Source organism: Mesoplodon bidens, assembly GCF_964165515.1.
Source record: "Mesoplodon bidens genome assembly, chromosome: 15".
Taxonomy (NCBI): Eukaryota; Metazoa; Chordata; class Mammalia; order Artiodactyla; family Ziphiidae; genus Mesoplodon; species Mesoplodon bidens.
In genome coordinates, this window is record NC_138171.1 from 50,642,760 (window position 1) to 50,665,404 (window position 22,645).

At 41.9% G+C, this 22,645-nt stretch overlaps 1 protein-coding gene across 8 annotated transcripts in view; it reads left to right on the plus strand.

Moving 5' to 3' along the window:
• Positions 1-82: 82 nt before the first annotated feature.
• Positions 83-22,645, plus strand: part of DCUN1D3 (defective in cullin neddylation 1 domain containing 3) — a 34,481-nt gene continuing 11,918 nt past the window's right edge. The window contains exons 1-3 of one of the 8 annotated variants that reach the window (XM_081256589.1): positions 83-350; positions 4,697-4,788; positions 5,682-5,855. The gene's annotated coding sequence lies outside the window, so the exon portion shown is untranslated. Of the gene's footprint in view, positions 351-551; positions 667-4,607; positions 4,626-4,696; positions 4,789-5,681; positions 5,856-22,645 lie in introns of those variants that run through there. The other 7 variants (XM_081256588.1, XM_081256591.1, XM_081256590.1 and 4 more) reach the window with 7 other exon arrangements.

The window sequence follows — 22,645 nt, forward strand, 5'->3', positions numbered from 1 at the left end:
GCGACGGCTTCGTACGTCTTTGCGTACGTCGTGACGCAAACTGCCACTCTTTCCCTACCCGCCCCTCTCCTATTCCGCGTCCTGGAGCGGGCGGCTTGCGGGGTTACCGGAAGTGATGATGCAGGAGGCGATGGAGAGGGCGGGGCTTCGGGGCGGCCCCCGCCGGTGGGCCGCAGATGAAGAGGAGGCGGCGGCAGTGGTGGAAGAAGAGGCGGCGGCGGCGGGGGCGGCGGCGGCGGCGGCGGCGGTAGGGAGCCTGGAAACGCGAGCGGGGATGGTAGGTGTTTTGGACCCGCCGGGCCGCCGTCGTTTCCAGAAAGGGTTTGACTGGAGGAACCTCTGGAGCAGCTGTGAGTTTGAGGGGGGGTTGAGGAAAAGGGGAGGCATTGGAAGATGAAGGGGCGGGGGTTGGGTACCTTCGAGAAAGGGGGGGTGGTGGAAGGGGAGGAGTGGAAATCGGCGCCTTGTCTGGACTGGTCCCGCTGGAAGAGAGGAGGCTGTGAGGGGAGCCTGTGGCGTGTCAGCCGCAGGGCTCAGAAAACTTACCTACTGTCCCTGCCTCCCTACCGCCAGCACCCCTCAACCCAGGGCCTGGGGTTCTGGGGGCCGGAGCTGCCCTGAAGGGAGTGCAGCCTCTGGTCCTCTGCCCCTTGTAAGCGCCGTGAGGTAGGAGCCCAAGCGAGAGGTGGTGGGTGAATCTCCAGCTCCCTCCGCCCTCATTTCCCTCCCCACCCCCATCTTTCTCTTTAATCATTAACAGCCCTGGAATTAAGGGGCTCAGACCTGGAGGCCTTCCTATGCACCTTTGCTATAAACGATAACCATCTGTGCCTGAGGTAATGGGGCTGGAAGCTTTGCCAGTATCCTGTATAGGAAGTGGGACAGGGTGACAAATGTATTGTGTTTTTCCGTTACCCCCTCACCCCCCATCCTCTCCCTTGCATACCCCTCCTTTCCACTTTAGTTCTCCGTGACTAGGTGGTAATCGTGGTGGGTTTTGTTGTTGTTGTTGTTTGTTTTTTCTTTATTGCACTTGGTATCTTGGTTACCTCTTTTGAATTTGGTGTTCCACCTCCATCCCAGATCTTAACTGCAAGCTTTGTAATACTTCAGTTACAAGCTGTGTGTCTTTGGGAGTACCTCTCAAAGCCTGGTCGCTCCCGATTGAGATGAGCGTTTTCTTCTATGAATACTGGAATTCCAAAGCCCTTGCAAGGATTCCTAAATGGCATCATAGCCTAGGAATCAAGGTCTCTTGCTCTAAATACTTTGTGTGTGAGGAATTTAAATGTTGTCAACTCTCTCCAAAGTGATTTGATGTTAGGCTAATTCTGGATTTCTGTGTTTCTCTCCACCCACACTTCATGATGCACTTTGGAGAACAGAAAACCCCATATTACTTTTTTGTTTCTCCAATTGGACAATAGCTCTTTTATCTTCTCCATTTGCGTGTCTGGCACACAAGTCTTCAGTGACACATTTGGCTTGTGCTGATTCCCATCTTATTTATTTAGCTTATTCTTTGTGTATAGGTGGTCTTAAACGAGACGATGTGATTTGCTTAGTTTTGTTTTGAGGAAGAATACAAACCAGTAACGGCTGTGAAAAAATTATTTGAGAAAAAAAATTATTTGAAGAAAGCAAAGAATGATTGGAAAAGAAGGTCTCTTTGTTGATGTTCTGTTGGTTTAAGGAAAAAAAAAAGTAGTGCTACTTTAGCCTGTTGTAGGGATTTCAGAGTGAAGTGTAATGATTCCTAGTTTGGTGTTGATATTTTCTTTGGAAATCCTCTGTTGAGTCTGGCACTGTATTTTCTAAAGAACTTGAAGAGATGGTGCCCAAATTTAGGGATCCTTTGAATAGAAAGTGTCCGTAAATCCTGTTCCTCTGTAACTGAGTTTATGTGCATATTGCTAGAAGAATTATCACAACGGGTTCCATCCTACTCATCAGGGCTTTCAAGCCTGATAAAACAGAATATTTAGTGCTTTGATTCTACAAGTAACAGCATGTTTAGATGTTTCACAGAAATGCAACAAAAGAAAAAAATGACTACTGTTCTCACCTTAGCTGATTTGGAATCATTGAATAAAAAGTCCAAAATTCATTCATTCATGCAACAAACATTTATTGACCGGCTACTGATTGCTAGCCAGTATTTCGGGCAGTGGGCATACAAAGGTGAAAATAGCAGTAAGGTCCACGCTCTCATGGAGCTTACCTCGGAGTGTGGGGTGGGGACAGATAAATAAGCAAATCGGACTTTGATAAGTGCTGAAGAAAATAAGAGTGTTGTGATAGAAAGTGTCTGACTGGGATACAGTCTAGACCTTTCTGAGGAGGTGACACGTAAGCTGAGCTTTAAATAAAAAGGAGCCAGCCATGCAAAGATATGGGAGGAGCCTTCCAGGTTTAGGGACTAGCTAGTGCAGAAACTGGGCTAGAGTGAGTTTGGCAAGTTCCAGGGAGTAGGGAGAAAGGGGAGGTGGAGGAGGTTGGGGAGTAGGGAGGCAGTAATAGCAGAGTCTAGTGAGCAAAGAGGAGAGTGAGAAGAGTCTAGGTCAGAGAGGTGGAGGCCAGGCTCAGAATAGGTAGGCAAAATAAGAGGAAGAAGGAGAAGGAAATAGAAAATCATGTTCCTTTTTAATTCTGTTGCCTTTCCTAGAGTCTCACCACACGCTACTTTGAGGGTACTCTTGGACTGTTACAGGAAAAAAAAGTCACCCTGCTGAGAGTGGGAGAGGAGGAGGCAATGGTCATCTGGGTCTTTTCTGGCAGATGAATCTCAAGCCATGTGTTAAGAATTCAGCGGGATGTTCAACTGAGAGATTGCCTTTTTCCTTACAGGATTTTGCCTTATACACTTTTAAAAATTGCATAATGAGTACCCCAAATGTGTTCTAGTATATGAACCCTCCTTTGCTTCCAGCTGTGAACTTAGGGCTGAAGGTTGGGCAAGTGATAATAATATGCCCCTGTTGGTCTACAAAGATGACCATTAGGATCTAAGTTTGAAGTTATTTTTTGTAGGGAGGCGGGTTTTATGTTGCAATATTTCCACTCTTGTCTGATCCACCTGATGACTAATAACACTCAGCTGAGGTGTAGGTTGGTGCTAAAAGTTTACATTTATCCAATGTAATCCACACTCAGTGGATTACATTAGATAAATGACCATTGTGGGCATAATCCCACTCTGTGGACATCTTTGGGCTGGCATGTAACCAAGTGATGTAACCTACTTTTGCCTTCTGTTGGGGCCATTCATCTCCAGTAGTCAGCTGCTTTTCAGCCTCACCTTGACCAGATTGTCCACTTGAGAGGCCCAATCAGGACTCCTTTTTGATTTGGCCCTCTTGAGCCATGACACAGTGGGCCAACAGAAAGAATATGCTGTTTTCTTCTTTTGAACACCACAACAGTGACTAGTGTGTTCTTTGAGTGAATTGGCCCTTTGAGCCAGGCAGTTGAGAGACTTAAATATTGCTGAGGCTATTTGTAGTAAAGTTAGTATCAGAAATGCTAAGTAAGACCTTTTAGTGTTTGGGAAAAATGAATCAGAAATTTTGGACTTGTCACCTATTTTAGGTTCTAATAATTTACTAGCATGGGTAGATGGATTATCAAAAATAACTTGAATAGTTTCCTGGGCAGTCCTGGGGTAATGAAGGGGATGGAGTTGAGCCTGTACTGACTTACTGAATCCCAACTTCAATGCAAATAGGAAGTCTTTTAGTTAGCAAGCAAGTGAACAGCTAGGACCAGGCAAACAATAGACTCCACCCTTTATACTGCAGAGTAACTCTAAGAAACTGAGAATTGAAAAAATATATATATAATATATATATGGTTTTGGCCTAGGTTGAAGAATTTTGGCCTCTGTATCCTAATGCTGGATTTTAAATGCTGTTATTAAGCTGTCCACTGTTCATCTTCATTTTAATAGTTATTATAGCTCAAGTATGAAAGTATCCCATAGGCTGAAATTTCATCAGCCAGTTTGGAGACTGGTGGCTCTTTTCTAATTTGTGAAAGGGGGCGGATGGGCAGGAGGGGACTTGAATACAGGCAGAAGCCATCGACTCCTACGTTGGCCACTAATTGTGTTTGGGAAAGAATCCACAAATCTAAATGAATTTAGATTCTCAGAGCTGAACTGGCCTTTTATTTATTTATTTTTAAAATATTCATCTATTTATTTGGTTGCGCCAGATGGGCTCCTTTGTTGTGGCACGCAGGCTCCTTGGTTGCAGCATGTGAGCTCTTAGTTGTCGCACGCATGTGAGATCTAGTTCCCTGGTCAGGGAATTGAACCCGGGCCCCCTGCATTGGGAGCATGGCATCTTAACCACTGCACCACCAGGGAAGTCCCCTGAACTGGCCTTTTAATCTAGGGTACTAGTGGATTTGTTTCTTAAACTCCCAGGGCTTTTGGACAAACTCTTCTGAAAGAAGAGTTGATGCCACTTACTTTTGGAGTTGTGGGTGTTATGCATTGCATTAGATGACTTAAAATTAATCTGATTTTGCTACTGTTTTGATATCTTTACAGTAAGGACAGTTAATTGTACGCTGGCTGCCGGTTGTTTTAAGATGAAGATGTGATAACTCAGATTGAAACAATGGTAATTATATGGTGACTCCTATTTCCCCAGCTCTTGATAACTTACAGTTACCTCTTTGTGTCTATTTACAGATGTTGATACCAGTGAACCAGGATCAATTCTCCCTAAATGTTGGAACAGTGTTCTGAAGCTCTCTGCACAATGGACCAGGGTGTTTTATTGAGTTAGTGTCTTTCAATTAAAATCTAGTTTTACTAGTTCTTGTATCTGTTTTTCTAGGTGAATGATTAGTGAATGATTACAAATAAGAACTTAACATATTAATTTAGTGGAAGTGGCTCAAACTCTAATTCTTTGAGGTTGTGATATGTAGAAAGGAGAAAATGGGAGGGGGGAAATGCCAAATCCTCTTCTTTAAGATGTGTGCAAATGAAACTATTTAAATACCATACATCAGAATAGGGAAGCTCAGTAAAGGAATCTTGAGGTGGTAATTAGCCCTTGTAGCAAAGTAAGCCATCTATGGCCAGCACCCTGATACCAACCTGATTACACGAAAAAGTAGGCATCATGTTGACAACTCCTGACTTCCCGATGGCTTGTCCTTGCTCAGGAGTGCCCTTTGACCCGTGCTGTGTTGGTGGGTTTCAGGCTGAATTGCATCGTGGAAGCTTAGGTTGCATAGTGCTGGGAAGCATAATCCATGTTCCTGTTCTCCCTGCTCTGCTGGAGGGCTCAGCCTCAGGACCTGGGCACTGGAAATAATTCTGTCACTGAGGCCTGGAGATCCAGACCAGATATATGATGACTGATCAAGGATCTTGGATAACATCACTGCATAATGTAGGACTTCTCAATTTTGCCCTAATCTCTGCTGGTCAGTCTAGGAGACAGTGTGTTGGAAAAACTTGCTTTCCTTATTTTAGTAGTAGATTGCTTCCACCATATCAAGACCGTAGGGTTTGGTTATAGCTTTTAGCTCTTGTTGGTTGATGAAGGGTTTGGATTCTGCAGTGTTTGCCTAAAGTGGGTTGGTGTGTGACCTGTAATTTTGATTCTGAATAAGACTCAAGTCATAGCATTTACTATATTGAATGCATTTAATTCTTTCTCCAGTTAAGGAAGAAGCAGGAAGAAGACCCTCAAAGAACCTTAGAATATCTGGCATGATAGTTTTTCAAACTGGGCTATGCGGAGCCCTCTCAGGGGTCATTTCTGGAGTATGCCCCCTCATCTCGCTGTCTTCCTTCCACTTCACTGCCCCCCCCACCATGCTTCACTCTGCAGAAGGTACCTTGATATTCTGTTCTATTGGGTTTCCCCGTAAGATTTCAGTCAATCAAGATGGTTTGAGGCTGAAAACAGATCAAAAAGCAGTAGGTAAATGGAAATCTAGAAAGGTTAGTAAACTTGCTTAAAGTTACAGAGCAAGGTACTGGCAGCTACAGGACTAGAATAGGACTTTCTCTGCACTAATTTTGTTTTCTCATTTACATTGCCTCACATATGTCATTGTAGGCACTCAATGGAGTTTGAGTTTAATTGAATCCTTGGTGTTTGGTCTTTTATATTACTGCCTCTTTACTCAAACATTTTGTCACACACTACTGTTCTTTCAGAGAAAAATCCTTATAACCAGTTTTGAAACATAAGTGAAGTTATTGATGGTAATGGTACTAGTAAGTAGCTGGCCTTTCCTCCTCAGAATATTTCTGAAAGTGATGATAGTACTTTCAAACAGAAGTGGAGGCTTTATCACTCTAAGTTCTTAAGATAAGCTAGTGGCATGCTGTCCAGAATGCCTGTGCAAAATGCTGACCTCGGGCTTCCCTGGTGGCGCAGTGGTTGAGAGTCCGCCTGCCGATGCAGGGGACGTGGGTTTGTGCCCCGGTCCAGGAGGATCCCACATGCCACGGAGCGGCTGGGCCCGTGAGCCATGGCCGCTGAGCCTGCGCGTCCGGAGCCTGTGCTCTGCAACGGGAGAGGTCACAACAGTGAGAGGCCCACGTACCGCAAAAAAAAAAAAAAAAAAAAAAAATGCTGACCTGAATATTCCCATTTCCAGTGACCTGCCCTGGAATCTGAAAAGGAAAATCCAGGTATACCCACTGACAGAACAGCTTTAGAATGGCTCTGTGGAAATAACTACAATCACCATATTCTTTTTTCTAAAAAATCTGTGATGCAAATTTGTTTTCAGTTAAACATTTACTTTATATCTACTTGATGACTACCTAGTGGCTCCTCTTTAAATAGGAAGGGAAGGCGAGGAATACCACTGCAGTGAGGGTGCTGGGACCCTAGCAGCATGGGTTCTAGGTGGCAGGATTGTGAACATGCTAGAAGTTCCAGGTCCTCAAAGGAGGCATTTTCCCCAGTTGTGGTGATATTTTCTTTATTCTAAGTGAGTGTAATTCAGAAGTGAGGAGTCATGTGTAGTGAATGTTCTGTGTTCATTTTAAAGAATGTTTCTGTGGTTCTTTTTCTCCTAGTAAATTAGTTTTTCTTCGAAATAACTAGTCACTTGTCTAGTCATTTACTCAAAACAGTTGGTTATAGCTGATGTCTATGGTAGGAGAATTTTGCTTGGGGGTTTACTAACATTTTATGAAAGAGAAAAGTCTAAAGACCTTTCTAGAGACATTTAGATAGGTGGGTTCCATTGTGGGGAGGAGAACATGTAAGGGAGCCGGCCTTTGCGGGGCAGGGTGGTGGTGGTGATATTGTGGGCTGTGTGTACAGGATGAAGAGAAATGCCCATTGATGGTCCAGCTGGGGAAGGGTGGAAATTGCTAACAATGGCACTTGATGGGGGAAGAGTGGGTCAGGAAGGAGCAGGCCCACAAGATTGCCCAGTGCCAGGGGGCACCATTCACAAGGAGGGGGATGGGGACCTATGGAGTTGAGTAATCCATTGGCCCTGACCAGGGCCCTGACCAGGACCCTGACCACAGTACTCTCTCCCCTGACTGGAAAGTGTATTCCTGATGGGGAGGGTTGAGTGCAGGGATGCAGTATCCGGTTTGACCAGATGGATCTTCAAGATTGACTAGTTGGTCATGATTGACTGCTTATGGAGTACTGGCCTAACTTTTTTGAGATCTCTCTTTTGACTTTTGCTTTTGACAAATAAGAAGTTGGTAAACAAGAGGGAATGTAATGTCCCTGGGTCTGTTAGAGTTTGAGTTAAAGTACATATTACTAGGTGGTGGTGATTGTCATTTAACAATGTCTGTTATCCAAAGGGAACAGTTACATGTAAACTATTGAGGTAATTCATGATTCTCTTATGGGGACTATATATAAATGGGAAATAAATCACAACTAAAATGATTAATTAAAGAAAATACATTTTGACTCCATATTTCTACAACATTCCCTGGTCTCTTTAGCAGGTCAAATTAATTCTTTAGTCATTTAAAAGAAACTTTATTCTACCAGGTACTCGTGGGTCTGACAGAAGACCACATTTCCTTCTAGTGCTGAAAACAGCAAACACTACTCTGAATTGGTGACAGCTACAGATTTAGTGATTAGGTCAAGTCTGGAGGTGGCTCCTAAGCATCAGTTAAGTTGGTTGTAATGTGGACCTCTTTTTCTGAGGTTAATTATGTCATTCCTGCAACAATTCTCTGACATCACTGAGTGTCCAACAGTTCACTTCTGACACAAACTGCCTGGAGTTTGTGCAGACCCCATAGGCTAATGACTCAGTCTCACAAGATGGCCCCACTTCAGGTGCCAGCCCCAAGTATCAGGTTGTCTCAAGTTACCTACCTGCGCTTCTGCCTGGCAGAGTACAAATTTCCCACGACCACCCTCCCCCAGGTTCGATAATTTGCTAGAACATATGACTCATAGAGCTGATAAAACATGATATTTATGAATACAGTTTCACTATAAAGGCTATAACTTAGGAACAGCCAAATGGAAGAGATGTGTAGGGCAGGATTTGAATTGCGGGCACAGAGCTTCCGTGTCCCCTCTGAGCATGCCAGCCTCCCAGCACATCAATGTGTTCACCAACCCTGAAGCTCCCCTAGCCTTGTTTCAATTTCAGTTGAGGTTCCTTTGTGTAGGCAAAATTGATTAAAGCATTGGCCTTTGGTGATGAAACTTCAACCACCCTTCCCTTCCTTATGGGCTGGAGGTGGGCCTGAAAGTGCCAATCATGTGCCTGGTCTTTCTAGTGTGGCCAGCATCTCTCTTAAAACTATCAAAAGGGCCCACCCTGAGTCACCTCTTAGCATAAACTCAGATGTGGTCCAAACCCTGCTCCTTAGGAAAAACAAAGGAGCCTATCAGTAAGGAAATTCCAAGGGTTTTAGGAGCTCTGGTAGGAACTGGGGACAAAGACCAAATATATGTTTTATTACATCACATTAATACTCCAGTTTTGCATCCCATAAGTAGGAATAAGGTCACCTAAAGTTGATTTAGATGATAAGTAACAATATGCATCTACTGTTAATTTGATGGAGGGTTTTTTTGGGGGGGTGTCAAGAGAGTGCCAATTGCATAGCTTCAGATTACAAGGAGCAAACTCTTCCCTCAATCAGTATGAAATGGCACTCCTAGAATGTGTTATATATTCTTGAATTTAACAGGTGCACTACCTCTAGAGCTCCCTAATGCAAGAAAGGAGCTCACTTATAGGAAATCAGATACACAGAAATCATGTTTCCTTTCAATGTGACTTCAAAGATTCAGGTGTTCATAGTGCACTGGTTAAGAGCTTCAGCCTGGAGTCTGGGTTTGCATTTGAACTTTACCATCGGCTTGCCACTTGACCTTGGATGAGCCACTTAACATCTCTAAGCCTTGTTTCCTTCATGTATTAAGTGAGGATAATAACAGTAAGTAGTTGTGAGGAGTCAGTAAGACAGGACGTTTGCAGGACATGGCACACTGCCTGGCATATAGATAAACATTTAATAACATTAGTTATTATTAGCTACATGCATATATAGCTAAGCTGACAGGGATTGGCAGCTCCCAAAGGGCCAGGAACTATATCATTTTACCTTCTCTTATATGGGAAGTATGGGACAGTGTATAAAACATTGCTAGGCACACAGTAGACACAAGTTATCTATCACTCGAAAATAAAACCTGCTCTGGGTATCTGGGAAATACAGGAGTGACTCTGTAATGGAAACTTCCAGCCTGTTTCCAAAGCTGGCCTAAAACCCAGAGATGGAAAATCTTCCTCCTGAAACCATATAGAGCATGCATGAATCTAGCAACGGGGACAGGGGCTCAGTGGCTAGAATATTGTTGGATCAAAAAATGGGAACCTGATCCAGGAGACATTTTTATCATTGGCAGTATGCCTTGAGGTTCAATGAGTTGGGCAAAACCGCATGAGACTTTGGGAAGGAAACAACAGATTTATTTCAGTCGGTCCAGACAATCTTTGAGAGTCAGCTGGCAAGTATCATGTTATGTGTGTTGCTTCTCAGAGAAGATGAAAAACCCGGATCCACTGGCAAAGGGCTTGCCAACTGCTTGAGGTTCACTTCTTGGGGAAGTCCCTGAAGGCCAGGTCTAATTCTCCTTGTAGCTTACCCATCTGGAGATTCTATTCTAGTGGACCACCACTGGACTAAGTACTAGATTTTAGTCTAGACTCTGCCACCAGTTCTATGTGTCCTTGGGCAAGCTATAGCCCCTCTTTGAGTGTTTCCTTAGCTGCAACAAAGGACTTGGGACTAAATCACTGTTTCCCAAAGTGTGGCTTTGGTTACGTTCTTAGTATATGTGCTGCTGAAATGAGCATGCAAGGGTGTGTTTTTTATACTATTGATGGTACATGAGATGATTTTTGCTGGATGAATACTTTTCGCTTATTCTATATTTTAATGTGTATTAATGAAAACATAACTAGCATATTAGACCCATGACTTCATGGATGATGTCGCTTAGGGTGATATTTAAAGTGGATGTGATTTTTTTTTTAAGCTTTTAAGAAAAATCTTAGGGGAACAGTAGTTGGGATGGTAAATGGATATGTAAGATCATAAAGGTTGTGTAGGAATGGCTGAAGTTTATAAGTTCTGAGACTCAGTAATTCTAGTGCAGTGATGTGGCACCTTCATGAAGACTTTGTGGTGATGGACACAATAGGACAGGTCCAAATTTGAGTGGCTTTAAAAACTTGCCTAAAAAAAAAGGGGCTCCCCCAGCGCAAACCCAGGACCTCTCAGCCTGAAGCCATGAACTCTTGAGGGAAATTCCAGCTGGCCTGTCTCTTCTATCCCACACAATTCAACTTGGTAACTGGACTTTAGGAAACTTGTAGTTAGATTTAATATCAAAAAGAAGTTTGCGCATTCACTTTTGATGCCATTCTAAATATTTTGGTTTCTTCTCTTCTCGTTTCCGCTTTACCATTTTTTTTGGAAGGGAAGCTGTTTTTTCCTTTGACACCTTTCCCAGTGATGTGGATTGATTCTGACTGTTCATTTCCACCAGTAATCACCGACACCTGTTGCCAGGTTTCCCAAGGGTAAGCAGTGTTCTTCCCAGTGCTCCAGGCCTTTCAGGGGCCTGAAGAGGCCTTCCTCAGCAACCCCTACTGCCCAGGCTTTCAGGAGGAGATGGATCAGGCAGCTGGTCTTGCTGCCTTTCCAGTCTAAGCAGAAGCCACACGTGCCAGTCAGGTTCCCTGTAAACAACAACGTGACCAAGGGAGGCAATGAGGGGGTTGTGTACTGTCCTGGATTAGCCAGAGAAGGGGAAACTGAATTGGTGAAAAGGAAAGAACACTAGGAAACATTTGAGAATCTGCCTGTGCTCCCAGAACGTGCCTGAGATTGACACTCAGATCGGGGTTTCAGTCTCTTGCTTGGCACCGTAGCTTAACCTGCAGTTTCTTCCAAATGCCCAAGCCTTGTTTCCTATTACCTTAGACTGCAAACCAGTCTAGGGAAGTCTATGGGAAAGTAGCATTTAACTAAAGGGAAAAAAAGCGTTTCAGTGTTTGAAGATTTTTATTGTTGTTCTCCCTCTTTCCTGATGCCTATTCTGACCCTGAACCAAATTTATAGCAATATAATTAGTGTTAATCTAAGGTGTGAACCATCAAAAAATTGCCTCTGTCCATCTTGAGAGTTGAATAAATAAAAACAACTGCATAAACGGTCAAAAAAAAAAAAAACTTGCCTAACTCAAGCAAATTGACAGATTTATATTTGTGCATTCATGGTGAAAATGCCCATAAGTTGGTGGTGTAGAGTTTAAATTATCGTAGACATTAGTGGTGGTGGCTTTTCTTAAATAATAAAAAATGAATAATGTTGCTTCCTCTTTCCCTTTTAGGAGTTTCCTCGAAACCTGGGTTGATCTTTAGTTCCTTTCACTCTTTGCTGTTGGAACTCCCCATTGTAGGAGCTAGGGGTTCCATTTGTTCTGTTGGGGCAGGAGAAAAGGCCATCCCTGTCTCTTGAACGCATGCCTGTGCATGTGTTCTAGGTTCTGGAAGGCCGAGGCTCTGTCGCATCCTAATGATCTGTACGTTACTTCTTGCTGTTCGCTACTTTAAAGGTGCAGTGTGATGTGTGCCCTAAAATGAAGATAAACTCTGAGGCAAGGTTTATTTACAATTTCGTTTCACTTTTTGAGTATTGGTCATAACTCAGTGTACTGGGGGTCTTGAGAAGTCAAATGAGCAGTGGTAGAAATGAAATAAACTTGTGGGAGGTACTTTCTTTTTAAGCAAAAACCCAGAATAAAAATGAAATCTTGATTGCATAATAGGAGCCAAGAAAGCTGCTTTCAGATGTAGTCCATGGTTCCTTGAGTTTTTCTTTTTCTTTTTTTTTTTTTTAAGCCTTAATTACCTGTGTTCCCTTGACACTTTCTGTGTATATTAACGCTGTCATCTTTCATTATCTATGTTTGGTTGTTAGCCTCTGTTCTGCAAGTGATTTTGTTCTGTAGTTACCTCAACATAAAGGGCCATGCATCTGGTATAGCTCCTTGTCATAAACTGTTGAATGTTTCAAATTGTAGTTTTTAAAAATTGCTATAAGGATGGTTCCAAGTCTGTTATCTTTCTGTGTTATCTAGTCAAGATTAGGTTAAAAAAGAACAAAATGGTGACAGTGATGTAACCCAAGATTTTTTTTCTCCTTCATTTTTTTTCCTTCTTCATTTGTTTAATACAAAGTTTCGACATGATTTCATGACAATAAACTCTAAGATGTTTCCCGATTGAGGTGGAATCTAATGTTCCAAGCCAGAAACTCTCAAACTTTGTAAATTTTGGTTTTGTCATTCATACTGTCTTCTCTCCCGAGAAGTAGTGACCTGTGTTATTTGGCACATTGGAAAAGGGAAAAAGCCTGTACTCAGGGCTATATTTTGCAGGATTAAAAATCTCTTTTCTTAGTAAAATCTGTTTCATGACATGCATGACATTCATCCTTTGCACAAATTCACAAGACCCACCTTACTCAAGGTAGATGTCGGGTTTCTGACAGAGTCCATTTCCCTTGGTGCAGAGGCTAGTCATTATTTATAGATAATTGCTGATGAGTGTGGAGATGTTCTGAAAGGGGATATGCAGGGGTTGTGACATTTACCTTTGGTCTATAGACTAGGATTTGCAAACCTAGAGTGAGGTTGTTTAATACCTTCTCTTCTTGGGAAATTGCCATTGGATCAATGAGTCTTGGTTAAGATTTCTTGAGGGCAGCTGAATAGTTGGGCTTTTAAAGATGAAAGCCACATAAAAAACTATTCTTTCCCAATCATGCAAATAATTATCTCTGTGGTAGTATAATCTCCATAGAAGTATAAGCATTCAAGACCATACATTTAAAAAGATAAATATAATTTTGAGTCAGAATGAAAGATGTGCAAACATAGTGGTAGAGTTCAAAACCTTTTCAGACCATTCTTACATGTTTCCAGCACCACTTTGCTTTTCTCATGGTAGACTAAGCTTTTTCATCTGGAGTCTTTTCACTTCTAAGGTAAAGCCCTTTTAGGATGCTGGAAACTTGAACTTTCATGGTTACCTTCAAGTCAAAAAAAAAGGTGTACTCGAAGACTTTCTTTAACTCTTGACTTTAAACCTCCCTGTCAAAGAACCGGAATTGCTTAATTTATCAGAACATTTGCTTTTCTAAGTTTCCAGCTCACAACCATTCTGTGGCGTAGCAGAAAGAGATAATAAAAAGTTAAGCAACAGGTAATCTTTTCCTGTAGCCTTTTCCCCATTTGGAAGGAGTTTTTCCTTCCTTCTGAGCAGTTTGGCCTAAGCTCCTCCTTTTTCTGATTTGAAGCTTTACTATTTGCATACAGTGCTTAAATTGACTCACTCAACACCAAGTTCTGAACATCTCCAAGTATTTAGTACTTTTGACTCAGGCTGCTTAAGCAAAAGATTACAATAGAGGCTTAACAGGACAAAACCTTTAAAAACACACTTTAATGGTACTCAAGGTTTGCAAACAGATACGAACTATTTTCTAAGAAGAACCAGACTATGTAGTTTTCAAGTTAGACATATATGAGCAAGGAACCAGCTTTCCCAGATGGAATGTGGATCATTCACAGAGAACTTCTGAAACTCAACACTTGCCTTCTAGGTCTTGGCCTCCAAACTTGATTCTCTCATCACTGTCTTCAAAGTGAAGTATGTGTAATCTGAATTTTTAAGGGCTAACTCTAGGATTGGATGCATGGTGCTTCAGGAAAAATAAATATGTTTATATGTTGCCAGTTTTTCATTCCAGTAAATTTTAGTTGCCTTTTGTGGACCTTGTTCTTAAGGACCTTATAGTATGAAAACAGATAGAACAACATATAGAAAATGTTGTGAAACCTGTGCCCAAAATGTTAGTGCTATAAATGAAGGTGTGAAGGGACAAAGAGGGTCTAGGTCAACTTGAAGGAGTCAGGAGAGGAGTCCTGTGAGAAGTAAAATCTGACCTGGGCTCAAAAGACCAAGACTAGAGAGAGGAAGCATTTCAAGCACAGGTAACAGTATGTGTAAAACTACAGAGGCATGAGAGGCCATGGCATCTTGGGGAATGGCACATGTTTCAGTATGCCTGAGGGATGTGGAATGAGAGCGGGAGAATGACAGTAACTGAGGCCAAATTCAGAAGAGCCTTGTATGCCTTATTAAATTTGGATTTTATTTTGTAGATGAAGGGGAGCTATTAAATCATTTTGAGTAGGGACATGGCATTTTCACATGGGCTGTATGTGTGTTAAAAAGATCAATCCAGTGGCAGTGTGGAAGACACTGGAGGGAGCAATCCCAGAAGTAGGTAAACTATGAGAATACTGCAGTCAAGGTGGCAGGGGGCTGAACTGTAACCTTAGGGAGTTAGAATTGACAAAGTTTGGCATAGTCTGGTGAGAGTTTACGGCTTGCACGTCCCACGTGGGTTTCAGGCGGAAGCGTGCTCTGCTCCATACAGTCTCTCAGGGACCCAAGCTGATAGGGGTTCCACTGTCGTGTGCTGTATCATGTGCTGAACTGTCTTGGCCACCATGGCAAGGGAAGAGATGGCTGGGATGTCATATGCCAGCTCTGTGCTTGGGCTGGGAAATAAGTATCACATCTGTCTACAGCTCACTGTGTCATTTCTGCCTACAGCTGTTTGGCCAGAAATAGATACATTTCCCCATCTAACTGAAGAGGCTGGGACACTGGGGGAGCTGATGGAAGGCTGGCTGAGCTTCTCTGTCTGTGCTACAGTGTAGGGACTTGAGTAACGTACTTTATTTCTGAGCTTATTTCCTCTTCTGTAAAATAGGAGTATCAAGAGTCCCGGCCTCAGTCCCAGAGACTCTTTTAGGAGGATCCCCAAGACACTTTCATAGGATCTGGAAGATCAAATTCTCTTCTTAATAATACTAACATCATTTGTCCTTTATACTTTCATTCTCCCATGAGTTTTATAGAGGCTACATGACAAGATATATCACAAAAGATTGAATGGAGAAGCATATATGGGAAATAAGCTGTCTTCTTTTAAGCCAGACCTTAGGGACATTTGCAACAGTATAAAACAGTGTCACTCTCCTCATTAAGTTTTTGGAAATACAGTTATTTTTCATAAAAATGTTGTTTATGTTAACATGTCATGGTTTATTATTGATATTTTATTTATTTATTTTTTTAGAGACTATTATTTTTTTCCTATACAGACTTCCCCTTTTCCTAAGTCTTCAGTATTTTATTCTTTGTACTGTACATACTTCGATAACCTTCCTTAAAATGCATACATATGTCATATGATAACACATGGTGTGTATTTTTTAATATTTTAATTTAATTTTTTTAAGATTTTTTTTTTTATGGACCATTTTAAAAGTCTTTATTGAATTTGTTACAATATTGCTTCTGTTTTATGTTTTGGTTTTTTGGCCATGAGGCATGTGGGATCTTAGCTCCCTGACCAGGGATCAAACCCATACCCCCTGCATTGGAAGGTGAAGTCTTAACCACTGGACCGCCAGGGAAGTCCCCAGTTTTTATTTTATATTGGAGTATAGTTGATTAACAATGTTGTGTTAATTTCAGGTGTACAGCAAAGTGATTATACATATACGTATATCCTTTTTCTAATTCTTTTCCCATTTAGGTTATTACAGAGTTCCTTGTGCTATACAGTAGGTCCTTGTTGGTTATCTATTTTAAATATAGCAGTGTGTATATTATTGATATTTTAAATGAAGTAATACAATATTTTAAAATTTCTCAGTTAAAAAAGTACCAACCTCATAGGGTAGCTGTAGGGATTAACTGCTGTCACGACTATAAAATGCCTGGCATTGTGTCTGGCACAATAAATATATTGGAGGCAACCTTTAAGTTTGATCTTGAGCTTTTCTTACTATGGGTCATATCTAATTAGTGGATTATAACCAACAATTAAAAACCAAATAAAAAAAAGAAATAGCATAAATCAGAGTTCATCATTGAAGTGAGAGTAAATACTGCTTAATGAGTGGCATGTGTGTGTATATACACGTGCATTTGGTCAGTATGTAACGTGTTTCTTACTGAAGGTCGCAGTTCAAGTTGGAAAGACAGTGGTGTAGTTCAAGCTCTCATTTTGCAGTGACTGAAAGACTTGCTCTCATTTTGCAGTGACTGAAAGACTTACGCATACTAAACAAAAAAATGACTCTACTGTAGTATGCTTTTTGAAAGAGGCAGTTTAAACTCCGTATTTTTCAAAAGTGTGCTTGAAAAGCATTATCCCTAATTTTGAGAAAGAGTAGAACATGGTTTGAATTTAGAAAGTGTTTATAGATGCCAGTTAGCCCTTTTCACGCTACCATATACACTTCCTGCCTTCTTGGAACTTTAATCCAAGATGTGGTCACTAAAACAGTAACATCTTTTCTGTGCTTGTCATTTCTGACTATCTGCTTGAGAGCCATGAATGTTTATGTTCCATAGTAATAAATAATGTACAATGCATTCAAGTCTTGAATGCATAGTAGAAATAATTGTCTATTATACTAGAATGTCATCATAGACGATAAAAAAATTCAGTCAGAAGAACTTACTGGGGAAGGAGTTAATGAAATATTTTCCTTTTTTTTTTCGGCCTGGAAGAAATAAGTATCAAAGTTGTATTTAAGATTGTTAAGTGACTTCTCATAATGAGTAGTGATGTCAGCAAACTGATGTACAGTGAGCAACATGCTGTGTCTTTTTTGGAGCAGTGGTGGATAGTTACGCTTTCATTTTTTTTTTTTTTTTTTTTTTTTTGCATTACGCGGGCCTCTCACTGCTGTGGCCTCTCCCGTTGCGGAGCACAGGCTCCGGACACTCAGGCTCAACGGCCATGGCTCACGGGCCCAGCCGCTCCGCGGCATGTGGGATCTTCCCAGACCGGGGCACGAACCCGTGTCCCCTGCATCGCCAGGCGGACTCTCAACCACTGCGCCACCAGGGAAGCCCTACGCTTTCATTTTGATAAGCCCATTGGTGACACTGAGTAGTACCCTGGGTGAATAGGAGTTAATACTGGCTGCCTGGCAGAAGTGGATTTGTTATATAATTTATGGTACCCAGAAGCCCTTTGGGGAGGTCTTTATTATTATCCTGACAGTATCCATCTAGGCCTGAAGATTAATTATTGTTGTTCTCATCTAGTTCTACCAGACTGATTCTCATAACTGAAAGGGTAGCAACTTGCTGTTAAATGCTGGCACTTGGCTTTTGCTTTTGACACAAAGGTATGTTAATCAAGAATGGGTGTTAGGAATCCGGAAATGTTTCAGTTAGTGATTTATTGTAGTTTAGAGACTTTTTTTCCCAGTTAAACTGATATAACTTGTGGAAAACGAGTCAATTCAGGGTTTCAAACGTTTCCTCTTCGACTAGCCTCAAAAAACATTTATTAGCATTTCTGTCTTGTAAATTGCTGCTGCAATTCATTTGTGTCAGCCCTGCCACTGCTGAAACAAATGCAGGAGTGTCAGTTTAGTTTTCCATCGTCTGATACATGGACTTCTTAACTCTATTACTGGTGGACGTCCACTGTTAGTTAAACAAGCCTGTACTATTTTTTAATGACTCCCTGAGAAGTCATGTGGTGGTGTGATCCCTGTCCCCAACTACCAGCACTTAAACTTATAATTTTCAATGTATTGTGTTAAAACAAACTTCTAATTCTGGCTATTTTTCCTTTCAGTTTTAAACCTAAGGTTGGAAGCTCTATTTTTATGAAATACTCTCCTAGAAAAGTTGCTCGTGTTGCTACCCCAAATACTGGCCCTGGGGGTGGGGAGAGAACGAGCTGACTGTTTCACATGCCTAGGCAGAATGTGTGGGCTGGCCTGCCAGCCAGCAGAGGTGGAATCTGCCCTTTGCTTTCTTGGCAAGTGCGTCTGGCTTTGAAGGCCCTGATTAGGATTTTAGGTCTTGTCCTTTTCTTGCCGTTATATGAAACGTAGTCTATTGTCTCCAGTGGTTCTAAAGAGATGGAGGACCTCGATGGTCCACATCCCTTATCCTCTTTGACAAGGTACGTGCTTCATCCCTCAGACTTAAAAGCCAATCTGTCATCAAGCGAATTTTAAAAAATACTACAGTGGAACAAGATAGCTTAAGAAGTGTAAAACTGGCTGTGAGTTCTTCGTGTTTACTATGTAGTATGCAAAAAGGCTGCTGGCTTTCGCCCTTGCATCTCTAGACACCTTAAATGTGATTTCTTTGTTTATTGTGGTAGAGAAGAAGCAGTTCAGACCAGCAGCAGAAGGTTTTTCACTGACTTCGCCTGCTTGGCGAACCCTTGGAACTTCCTAGAGTGCTGTATGGCTATGGCTTGAATAAACTGTCTGGACTTTCACCTTTGCTCAAAGGAGAGGCAGGAATGATTTCCATTATTATGTGAATTTTTTCCCAGGGACTAGGGTACAGGTCAAAAAGAGGCACTATAGGATGAACATCTCCCAATTTCAGCTTCAGATTTTGGCTTTTGCTGTGTTTGAGGTGAAAATTAGCTTGTAAAGTGAGGAGAGATGGAGCTGATACTGCTGAGAAGCTGTGTTTGTATCACATTATATGGTAACTGATGAGGTAGGGAGGAATTGGAACAATGAGACAATTTTGTACTTTCTCTTTGAAGGTAGTGGGGTGTTGAGAGGCAAGGCCTTCAGGAGGAATTGGACCTTAGGAACCAGCTCCTGAGTGGTGAAATGAAGTTCTACTCTGCATGCTTAGGGCTCAGCTTCCTTTACTGTTGAGTATTTGATAACATCATCATATAATTAGAATTGGTATGAATAGCTATCAGATGATATTGAGAACTATGTGCTAGGGTCAGTGCTGAATACACAGTACTCACCATTTATTCAAGCATGAGTTAATACATTTAAAATGTGCATAGACTAGTGCCTTGTATAGAAGTGCCCAAGAAAGATCAGTGATTATTATTTATTCAGGAGATATTTATCAAAACATTTGCTTACATGACAAAGCTTAGGCGCACAGCCAAAGTGGTGAATAAAATAAAATCCCTGCTCTTGTGGCAGTTACCTTCTAGTAGGGGGAGCGGACAATAAATAAGTTAACATAAGAATTTCAGAGATTGGTATGTGCTGAAGAAATAAAATAGTGTGCTGGATCAGGGGGAGAGGGCACTTTAGATTGGTTGGACAGGGAATGCATCTCAGCATTTGAAAGAGATGCATCTGATATGAAGGAGCCATTTATTCTTCACAGTGACCCTTTGTCCCAATTCTCAGGTGAGAAAACAGAGGCGCAGGGTGACTAAGTATGTGCTGGGAAGTGAATAGAGCTGGGCTGTACAGACCCAGTCATTCTGCATCCGAAGCATGTCCTATCCTTCCCAGAAAGGCAGCTGTAGGAGCTGCAGTATCTGCAGTTGGTTTTGAGTGAAGGAAATGAATGTGGTTGCAGTGCAGGTAAAACGCTCATGCAGTTCAAAAAAGTTGCAATTTCATGGACCCTCAGGTGCAAAATTTGAGTATGAGTGTGTGTACATATGTACAGTTTATTTTAGGATCCAAAGCTGTCTTCCGATTTTCAAAGATGGTGACAAAAAGAGCTTGTGGCATTGCTGCTTTATTTTAGGATTTTCTCATATTGTTTTTTTTGGAAAATAGGGCCTACCTGCTAAGGCAGAGTTTATTTATTTGTCTGTCTGTGTGTGTGTGTGTGTGTGTGTGTGTGTGATTTACTTATTTATTTATTTACTTATGGCTGCATTGGGTCTTCGTTGCTGAGCGTGGGCTTTCTCTAGCTACAGCGAGCGGGGACTACTCTTTGTTGCGGTGCGCGGGCTTCTCATTGCAGTGGCTTCTCTTGTTGCAGAGCACAGGCTCAGTAGTTGTGGTTCGCGGGCTCTAGAGTGCAGGCTCAGTAGTTATGGCGCATGGGCTTAGTTGCTCTGCGGCATGTGGGATCTTCCCGGACCAGGGCTTGAACCCATGTCCCCTGCACTGGCAGGCGGATTCTTAACCACTGCGCCACCAGGCAAGTCCCAGGGCAGAGTTTTAATAGACAGCATTGCAGTTGGCCATCAGGTGGTGGCAATTTTGTCAGATAAGTATGGGCGGGAAGTGGGTGGGAACTGGGCTGGAATCATAAGATGTCTTACTTTGCCAAGCCTGTAATACCATGATGCCAGCCACCAGGTATAAAGCTCTATTTTTTATTTGATTATCTGCTTATCTTTACCCATGTTAATGTACCCTTTGGCCTCATGCCATATGAGTGCACATTTGTGAAATAAGTAACTTGAAGAAAAAGGCTCAAACCTTAGGGCCTCAAGTTTCAACCTGCAGGGAATGGTATTTCCAATAAAGACACACTAACATGGGCATTTCCTGTCACCGTCTTCAAAACCTGAATGCTTTCTAAATAGGCCCCAAAGAGAAATTGTTTCAATAATAGTCATTGAAACCAAGAGGGTAGCAAAGTTCTGGTCAGGTCTGGTCTTTCAGTTTCATAGGATGTGGTTTAGATCAAATAACCTATTTTAGTCGGAAGATAGATCATGTTATTGCATAGGGAAAGACTTCCAAGAGCTTTTGCTTTACAGCCTTTCACGTGGTGTCTGAATGCTGGGAGGAGGTTCCTCCTTGGGAACATGAAGATGACAGAAGTATACAGAATAGAAAAAAGCAGCTGTAAGTGCTCTGTGGCATATTTGCTTGAAGGAGGCTTAAGGTTGTAAGAATTGCAATCGGAAAGGTTCTTTTTCTCATTAGTCATACCATCTTTTAAATTCTTTTAAATAGCATCATCATGGTCCACCCAGTTGTAACGGAATTTTACAGTTTGCTCGAGTTTGGGATCATTGGTCTTAGGGTTCAGCTCAGGGGTCTCTTGATATATTGGGTTGAAGTTGTGGCCTAGTAAGTTGGTCTTCGACCCTGGTATCAGATCTTCTGTTTCTTTGCTCTGTGAGTAGAAGAGATCTGAGTGACAGCTGTATCTTGGTAGGGACTCCTTCTGTTGTGACAGAAAACCTGACTTCTGGCTAACGAAAAAGGAGAATTAATTGGCTCATACAACTGTGAAGTTCAGGCTTTGATCTGACTTAGGTACAGTTGGATTCTGGGTGCAAATAATGCCTTCAAAACTGATTTTCTCTGTCTCTTGGTAGTGATTTTATTCTGCTGTCTTACGTGCATTTGAGTTGAGACCCATCTGATAAGAAGCGGCAGTTTAACTCTCACAGTGACCCTTGGATAAAGGCATATTATTTCCCCTGGTGCTCTTTCTGGTAAGATGACCAAAGCAGCTCCAACCTCCTTTGCGTTCGGTGCTAAGATTCACTTTGTCTGACTTAGGTTACCTGCATATTCCTGGCCCAATCATTGAAGCCAAGGGCATAGGAGGCTTTGGTGGGCTTGAGTCACATTGTCCATTATGAGCCCCACCCAGCTTACATGACCAAGAGTGAGGGAGAGGAATCTTCTAGTGAAAATTGGTGGCCACCCGATGAAGAACCTGGAGGCTGGGGAAGCAGACAAGTCTCTGCTGTAAGCGACAATAGCCTTTGGTCCAGTCTGAAGCTAGAAAGCCATATAATAAGTCTGTGGTCTAAATCCAGCCTATTAACCGTCTCAAGGGTGCCACAGTTCCATTTTGAACGAGCCTCTTGCTCCCTGGGCATGTGATTCACTCAGTTTGAAGTCCATGGGTCAGACCCTTCTACCCCAACGCATGATAAGAGGACCTCATTAGACCTTAGCATGGGCGTTATCTGTTTTGTGTGTGTATATGACATAGGGGAAGGTTCATTTTCTTTTGAAAGAATAAATTGGGGAAATGTAGATATAATTGAAACATACCCTTATGATTAATCTCTTCCTGTCCCCCACACCGTACCCCACCCCCATCATTTAACAACACTGTCTTGAAATCCTTGGAGCCAAAATTGTTGGATTTGTCAGCCTTTTGATGTGATTTACAGTGAAGCAAATGCTCTCTCTCTGTTTTCCATCCTCCTTTGGCGGTTGGATATTTTTCCTTAAATATGTCTTAAAGTGCTTTTGGTAAGGTGTTTTTTTTTGGCTTTTTTTTAAAGAAATTGAATTGGTTGACACATATTACAAGATGATGTAAA